The 8,833-nt window shown below is 42.0% G+C and overlaps 1 pseudogene; it reads left to right on the plus strand.

Moving 5' to 3' along the window:
* Window positions 1-622: 622 nt before the first annotated feature.
* On the plus strand, window positions 623-8,228 carry LOC116587198 (annotated as a pseudogene).
* Window positions 8,229-8,833: the final 605 nt, after the last annotated feature.

Consider the following 8,833-nt stretch of genomic DNA (forward strand, 5'->3'; position numbering starts at 1 on the left):
CTTCAGGCAACTAGAACCCTTTTGGAAAATACTATTCACATTCTTTCTGCTGAAATCTTACCACAAATGCTAAAGGACTAAAACATATGTGAGGAATTTTCTAATGGCAAGTGAGTGGCCTGTTTTCTGCTTCTACAGTTCAGAGTCGCCTTTGAATTTGAACAACTCCTGGGCCATGAATATGGCTTCATTGCTGAGGCCATGGTCCAAAAAAACTCAACTGTTAGTGTATGCTCCACTCTTCAGGAAACCAAGTGGAGCTCTACCTAGCTGCCTTCCATAAGGCCATTACTGTGAATCCTGATCCCCTGATCCTCTTTGCTTGAGACACCTCCAAATACCTCAAGGTTGGTTTAAATGCACCAATTCCTATTTTTCTTCTCCATAGGCATTATAAATATGTACTTAAACATATAACTTTCTATGGATAATATAATACGAGATAATTGTAAATTAATCTGTCTTGATCTGTTTAACCAGCAAGATGGAATCTGACTTTTCCACTAATTTTGGAAATCTAGGAAATGAACCCCAACTGCATACAGTAAAACAGATCACCCAATCAGCCTTTAAAAAGGTTTTTGTTTATTTGTTTAAATCTAGGGTTAGGTGCCTCAGGCAGATGGGCCAGAGATGCTTTTGGAAGCAACAGCATGATGGCTACCCCCAAGGAGAACCTCAAGTCCAGCTCAAAACTTGTACTGGTTGGCAAAGGTGGTACTGAAAAAACTACGTTTCTAAAATGTCATCTGACTGGTGAATCTGAGTGTAAGTATGTAGGCACCTTGGGTGTTGAGGTCCATCCCCTTGTGTTCCATACCAACAGAAGACTTATGGAGTTCAATGTATGGAGAAATTTGGCGGGCTGAGAGTTGGCTATTACATCCAAGCCCAGGGTGCCATTATAATGTCTGATGTAACATCAAGGGTTACTTGTGAGAAGGTGCCCAGCTGGCATAGAGATCTGGTACAAGTATGGGAAAACATTCCCATACTGCTCTGTGGCAACAAAGTGGACACGAAGGACAGGAAAGTTAAGGTGAAGTCTATTATCCTCCACTGAAAGAAGAACTATTAGTACTGTAACATTCTGCCGAAAGTAACTACAACTTTGAAAAGTCCCTCCTGTGGCTTGTTAGAAAATTAATTGGAGACCCTGACTTGGAGGTGGTCTCCATGCCTGCTCCTGCCCTACCAGAGGTTGTCACGGAGCCAATTTCAGCAGCCCAGCATGAGCATGATCTAGAACTTGCTCAGACAACGGCTCTCCTGGATGCACCTGCAGCCCAGCATCAGAAGTCTGGTTTTTGGTGCCTGGGTGGCTCCGTGGGTTAAAGCCTCTGCCTTCGGCTCAGGTCATGATCCCAGGGTCCCAGGATCGAGCCCCGCATCGGGCTCTCTGCTAAGCGGGGAGCCTGCTTCCTCCTCTATCTCTCTGCCTGCCTCTCTGTCTACTTGTGATTGCTATCTGTCAAATAAATAAATAAAATCTTAAAAAAAAAAAAAAAAGGCGGAAGTCTGGTTTTCTAGGCCAGAGTCCGTGATATCAGTGGTGCAGGGTGTCTGCCGCTTTATTAGAGAGCCGAGCACTACATGTGCTTCACCTTGGGGTTGCACATGGAGATAAATGGAGATGAAGGAGATGAAAGGGCTTCAGAGTGAATGTGGCAGTTTAAAAAGTACCTTCATTTTTTTTGGACCTGCATATTTAGCTGTTTTGGAATGCGGTTGTTTCCTTCCTGAGTTTCAGACAGAAGACTGCTAGAGCCACATCACAATATCCAGTGGTGAAATCTCATTTGTCACTTCCATTCCCATTCCCTTGTGTTTAGAATCAGAATAAAGTTGTATCTCAAATATCTAAAAATATCTAAAAATAAATAAATAAAAATAACATGAATCTAGGGTTTATGTTAGGGTTAGGAAAAGATGTGACATCTTCCGCATGTCTGCGTTGACTCTGGTGGAGAGGGTCATTCAGAGTTTAACCCAGATTGGCTAGTGCTGGTCTCAGGGCTGATAAGTACACAGATAGACCTACTATGAGTACAGACTAAAGAACAGCAGTAGCAGAGTCTCTGATTCTTAAGAGACTTTTAAATATGGTTATCATTCTCTTTTTCATTTGTATTTAAATGTTTAAGACATTTAAATTTAGAGTCCCAATGGAAGTTCCAACTTAGTGCCATGTTTATGTATTTGTTAACATTCTTATTCAAAATGTTATTTGCATCTCAACCAAAGAAAAATACAATGGGGTTTTATATTATTTGGTTAGAATTTCCTGAGTCTCTAAGGGCATTGGAATTAGGGCTGGCAGTTTAAACAATACATCCTGTATAAAAGTTATAGTACAACGAAGGCATCTACAGAGACCGAGTCCACACACCACAAAGGCTACAAATCTCCACCAGGAAGGTCAGCACGTCTGTACCCAAAGATCTTCAATGACCTTCCTGAAATATCTGGCTCTTTTCCTTTGAAGAAAATGCTTCACGAGGTAGAGATGTGCCAGTGTCTCATGCAATGTGTGAGTTGCTGTGGTAAGTGATCCCCCTCTTCCCTTATGGAACAAGTAATGCATTGTAACCCCTAACAGAAAACTCCAGCTGTCCCTTTACACGCCAGTCTTTTGGCAAAGGTTCAGATTTTTTTCCCCTTTGAATAGTCATAATTCATAGAGAGAGCCAGACACACAGATTTCTTTTTTCAACTGACTCTGTGTTTCTTTGGCTATCTTATCCCTAATTGCTCCCTGCAAACTCACCCCTCCATGCTGGTAAACTAGAGGGAACCAGTTTCATGAACCAGTAAATACAAGATTTAAACATTCACTCTGTGAGACATATACAACATTTATTGCCAATTTTGATTCAAGTAGAGAGGAAAATTGCGTAAGTCGGTTATTAGGAGCTGCAGGTGTGCCTGGAGAGGGAGAAGGCTTCTTATTCAGGAACTATAGATAATCCCTCTTATAAAACTTCCCTAGTTGTAAAATGTTTTTTTCTCATCCCTTTGGGAAATGCTGTAAGCAGGAAATCACATATGTGCATTAAAAGTGAGGTGATAAGCCAATTTTACCAGACTGTACTTTCAGGAAATGACTGTGAATTATGAAATTCTGTTGACTCTTCAAAAATTTCTGACTTACTTGAACTCAGTCTTAACCAATTCACACTACATGTGATTAACTTATTTTGTGCCCATGTCTTTTACATGCCTTGGATAAGCTTCCACAAAAATAATGTCATTTGAATTGGCAGGAAGTCTTTATTTCCTGTCCTGAAGTATACTGTAAATGAGAACATCTGAGCAAAGGCCTCATCCTTTGTTTTTTTTTTTTTTTCCCCATCTTTTTTCTACTGAGCTGTGCATTATAACTTCTGAAGCAGGGGCACCCGTGTACAAGGAGAATTAAGTGGGGCCCCATTCGTGAACATTTTTTTAAAATATTTTATTTATTTGACAGAGAGAAATCACAACTAGGCAGAAAGGCAGGCAGAGAGAGAGGAGGAAGCAGGCTCCCCGCTGAGCAGAGAGCCCCATGCGGGGCTCTATCCCAGGACCCTGGGATCACCACCTGAGCTGAAGGCAAAGGCTTTAACCCACTGAGCCACCTAGGCACCCCTGTGAACATTTTTAAGAAGAAAAAAAAATTTTTTTTTTTCCTTACACAGCTGACCGAAGGTAGGTCAGGGTTTGAGGAGTAATGATATTTTGAATGACCATGATGCCTCAGGCCCTGCGTTGTAAGTACATTGTTTTAAGGTTGTTGTAAGCACATTTCCCACCCTCAGGGAGCTTACGGTCTCACAGGCAGAGCAAGTTTTACGTGTCTCCCAGATAGTGGGGTATATTCAAGAGCCCATGTGGGGACACCTGGGTGGCTCAGTGGGTTCAAGCCTCTGCCTTCAACTCAGGTCATCATCTCAGGGTCCTGGGATGGAGCCCCGCACCAGGCTCTCTGCTCAGCAGGGAGCCTGCTTCCTCCTTTCTCTCTCTCTCTCTCTCTCTCTCTCTCTCTCTGCCTGCCTCTCTGCCTACTTGTGATCTCTGTCTGTCAAGTAAATAAATAAAATCTTAAAAAAAAAAAAAAAAGAGCCCATGTGAATGGAGCAGATGGAAAAATCTATGCCTGCTGCAGAAAGAACTGGTAGACAAGGCTGGGGTGGCAGATTAGTGAAAGACAGGCAAGAAGAAAATTGGCTTAAAGGATGGACATAGCTTGGACTGTCAGAGGTAGAAACATAAGCCAAGAGCAAGTAGTTCTGGTGTTCTAGAGGTTGTGAAGAGTGAAATAAAGGGCCATGTGGGTCCTGGAAGCTAGGCAGAAGAGTTTGTTACATGGGCAAGAGAAAACCTACTGAGGAGTCCAAAGCAAGTGGCTGGCACAGATATGGACCTTATCTGATCCGGGCTAGACTGGAACTTTCTAGCCTCTATATCCTATGTCTTTGCAGAAGTCTGTTTAGGACCCTATGCTGTGTCTTCCAGATTCCCTCTCAGGACTGAAGAACATATGCAACTGGTGGGACTGCTGTCAGCAAACAGTTCAGTTGTAAGCTCTCTTTGGGAATTGCTGCAGCTGAAGAGAGTGGCCCCTGTCAAGGGTACTCCACGCTAAAAAGTGGCTAAGGAGGTAAGAGTGGGTATCTCAAACCCACCTCCTTGCTCCCATTTGGGAAGTCTCTAAAGGGTTATCCTGGCATTAATGTCCCCCCATGGGGTCTGTCCAGGCCTTGTAACTTCTCTGCAGCCCTGTTTCTCTCTTTGTTCCATCTGGCTTCCTTCCCTCCCCTTCTATAGTCATTGATCCCATGAAGACTGCTTGACAACTCCCCCCACCCCGCATATTCATTTCCGTCCTTGAACCTGCTTTTCAGACAATCGAACCTGCAATGAGGAGGTTGAGGTCATCTTCTCCTAGTCCCACAAGACGCTGACAAAGCTTCTGGGTAGGTTTCTCGGGAAGTATTCAGCCACTGCACTGTCCAGTCGTGTGGTAAATTGACAATTATGCTCATGCCCAGAAGAACTGAAAGGTTCAACGCTTTTAGTGTTTGAGGCACTATACTGGACAACATGGAATAATTTGGCACATACATGGCACCATGGAAATCTATTTCTGAGGCACAGAAATAACATCACAAATAGCTTATAGTGGCTGAAATGAGCTGTAATACACAGTGAGACTAGAGAAGTCAAGGCCAATATGGGTGTTAAAGAAAAAGTTATTCATGACACCTGTTAAAATTATAAGACAGACTTTATTCAGGACTATTGCCATAGCTGTAGGGATTACTGCAGTGGGCTTTTGCAGTAGGGGAGAGAGAGATCAGGCTTAATTCCAAATACAACAAGGAAAGGTGGGGATTTATAGCCAAGGAGTAGAATGAGGGAGTTGATACATGGAAATTAATCAGAGGGTGAGATGATTTTTTTTCCCCCCTAACCTGACCTAACAGGATTCTTGCTGAAGGCAGACCAAGGTGATCAGATAATACCAAGGGAGGCTGGGGTGGGTGAGGAATTTGGTCAGGTATGGAGTGTGATCAAATAGTATGGTAGGGGATTTTAGCAAGATTCTTGCTAAAACAGGACTCTAATGGGTGAAGACAGAAGCCCAAGGCCCAGCAATCTTTGTCAGGGGTGGGTTGATCAGGGAAGGGTTCATGGAAGACCTTGTGGGAGGAGACGGTTCAGAAGAGACCAAGAGGAGGGAAATCTGGGGAAATCTGGTAAAGAATATATAATGAGCAGAACTGAGAAACTTGTATGTGAGACACATATCTGAAATCAATAAATCTGTTAGACTGGAGTGATAATCTCAGAAAAAAAAAATTAAGAGCTAAGGCTGGAAAAAGTGGAATGTATCGTCTAGGCACCTGGGAGGTTTTGAGCATTTAATACCCTAAAAAAGTGATGTCTTACCCCAAAGTCTCCCCAGAGGGTACAACATCCTCAGCTACTGACTAACTGACAATGGGTAGGGTTTTTTTTTTTTTTTATTTGTTTGTTTTGGTTTTGTTTTTTAACATACTCAGGAACTGGAAAAGTAGTGGGGAAACAGCAGGCACACGACAATGTTGAGGGCTTGGAACCAAGGAAGGTGAGCATATACAGAGACTCACCCACTATTAAGATGACAATTCTTTCTAGAAGGATTCCTTTCAGCTTTAGTCTGTCTAGGTTCCGAGGAGAAGAAAACTACAGCACAGAAAGTTTTGCAATATGTATAACTATGAACGCTCAGCTATTGCATAGTAAAGCTACCGTGTGAACCCAGGCTGCCTGACTCCACACTCCACATACTTAACCATTACACAGTATTACTTTCAATTGGAGTCCTTACAATAATTGTAGTGAAAGGAGAGGAGGAAATTCAAAACTAGTTTTTTCCTTCCCAGGAAATCAACAAATAAGTTATTCCTTTCCTCAATTCTGAGTATGTTTGTTCTAAATTTTAGTTTCTATATACTCATAGATGATTTTCTTGTTCATAATGCTAGTTTGGCCTTATGCCTTATAGTTTCTGTCTTAGGATCCTGACTCTGTTTCACAGCCCATTTCTCTATGTGGTTTATTCACTCAGCTTTCACTGTAGATTTCCTAGATTAAATCCTCAAAAAGATTGGTCTAGCTCACCTTTTAGGATTAGACAATGTCAACAGTTACTGTCAGAAATTGATGTTCTTGGGCCATATGTCCACTCCTGATCCAATAAGCTATGGTTACTAGGGAAGTTTTTCAGGAGATGTAAAACAGGGCTAAGCAGGCATTAAAGTCTGAGGGTGTGGGAAATTTCCTTGTGAGATAGGTAAGGTAGGCATTGTAGTCAGCCTGAATGACAAGGGATATTATTCAGTACTAGGTGGAGATTTCTTTTCTACCTTAAAATCCTTCAGAAAAATTGGGAAGGGGAGAACAATCCCAGTGTTAAGGCTTCTACTACTCACCTGCTCCCCTACTAACAACCCTTCAAAAGGAGGTGCAGATATTCTCCAAAATACCTCGCTCTTCCTAGCTTAGTGTTTTGACAATCAAATACTTGTCTAGATCCCAAAGCAGAAAGATTAAGTAGAAGAAAATTTCTAACCCTTTCTTTAGGAAATTTTTGATCTTGTCAGAGATAAATAATGATTTGAGCAGGATTAGGCAAATTCTGAGCTTGAGGTGGAAATCCATTCAAAGAACCCAGTACAGATAAACTTTCCTCACAAATAGCTGCTGCCAACCCTTTATAATCTCATGAGCCTATGTAATTAACATTCTTGCATAAACATATTATTTTTGCCACAACTGAACCATTTTCAAATTCTTTTTACTTAGCCTAAAAATCTAAACCTTGATGTCAAGCATGAATCCTAAACCATGACTAAAACCATTTGAAGCAGCATGATCAAATATAACATATGGAAAGAACTATTGATGCTAACAGAAATCACTTTCAAAATACAATCCTTGTAGTGGTGAAACTGTTTATATACTAGCTGGACAGAAGTGTAGATGATAATCATTCATCCACAGGAAGAGGTTAATTGCAAAGTATGTTTTATCAAAACTGCCAGGGGCACCTGGGTGGCTCAGTGGGTTAAGCCTCTGCCTTCGGCTCAGGTCATGATCTCAGGGTTCTGGGATCGAGTCCCACATCGGGCTCTCTGCTCAATGGAGAGCCTGCTTCCTCCTCTCTCTCTCTCTCTGCCTGCCTCTTTGCCTACTTGTGATCTCTCTCTGTCGAATGAATAAATAAAAATCTTTAAAAAAAAAAAAAAAACTGCCATATCTCCTGCAGTTTGTGTGTAGTTACACCAGGGTTCTCAACTGGTGACAATTTTGTCTTCAGGAGACATTTGGCGATGTGTGGAGGAGACATCTTTCGCTACCAGAGTGGAGGTGGGGGTTAGAGGGCATGCTGTCATCTAGAAAGTAGAGGTTAAGGATGCTGCTAAACATGCTGTAGGACAACTCCTACACCAGTCATCCAGCTCCGCATATCAACAGCGCCAAAACATAAACTGCTGATAAACTACAAAAGGAATCTGAAAGTGTACCATAAACTGACAGTCACCAAGAAACACAAGCCCTTCGCGTGGTATCAGGCTGAAGGGGTTGAGCGTTTTTACCACAGGTTACCCATTCTCTTCATCACACTTCTGCACAAACACGGAGCCCTCGTTCCTGAAAGATCTTCCTCTAATGAGCCAGAAAATCATCTTGAAAAACACTGACTATTGTTTCATTTGGTCTTCACTTTAGATAATACATCTCATGAAACCATCATCACCAGCGATCCATCAGATTCCATTCTCCCCTTCTTGCATAGGGATAGAGTTGGTTATTGCTGGGTATCTGGCCACATAGCCAGGTTCCATATTTCCTCAACTCCTATGTGATTCCAATGACAAGTATGGATCTTAAAGTACTGAGTCTGTGTTCTCTTTTCCCTTACTTCCATGCCAGGATATAGAAGAGCCTGAATATGGTCTGATAGAACATTAAGAATTGCTCTGATTCCCTAAATGACTGAATGGAACAGAGTGGCCTTCTTATCTTAGTACCTATTATGTGCAAGAGAAATAAACTTGTATGTTCTTTGAACCACTATATATTGGAGCCTCTTTGTTATAGCAACTTAGCCTTCACCACACCTGGGACATGTGGCATATTTTTCTAGTGACTTTAATCATTGGTGTTGTTGGTGGGAGTGGTTTTCAGTACAATAAAGAGAAAACATGGGCTTAAGAGAACTGGGAACTGGGGTACCTGGTGGGCTCAGTCAGTTAAGAGTCTGCCTTTGGCTGAAGTTATAATCCCAGGGTCCTGAGACTGAGTC

Source organism: Mustela erminea, chromosome 3 (genome assembly GCF_009829155.1).
Source record: "Mustela erminea isolate mMusErm1 chromosome 3, mMusErm1.Pri, whole genome shotgun sequence".
NCBI classification, from domain to species: Eukaryota; Metazoa; Chordata; class Mammalia; order Carnivora; family Mustelidae; genus Mustela; species Mustela erminea.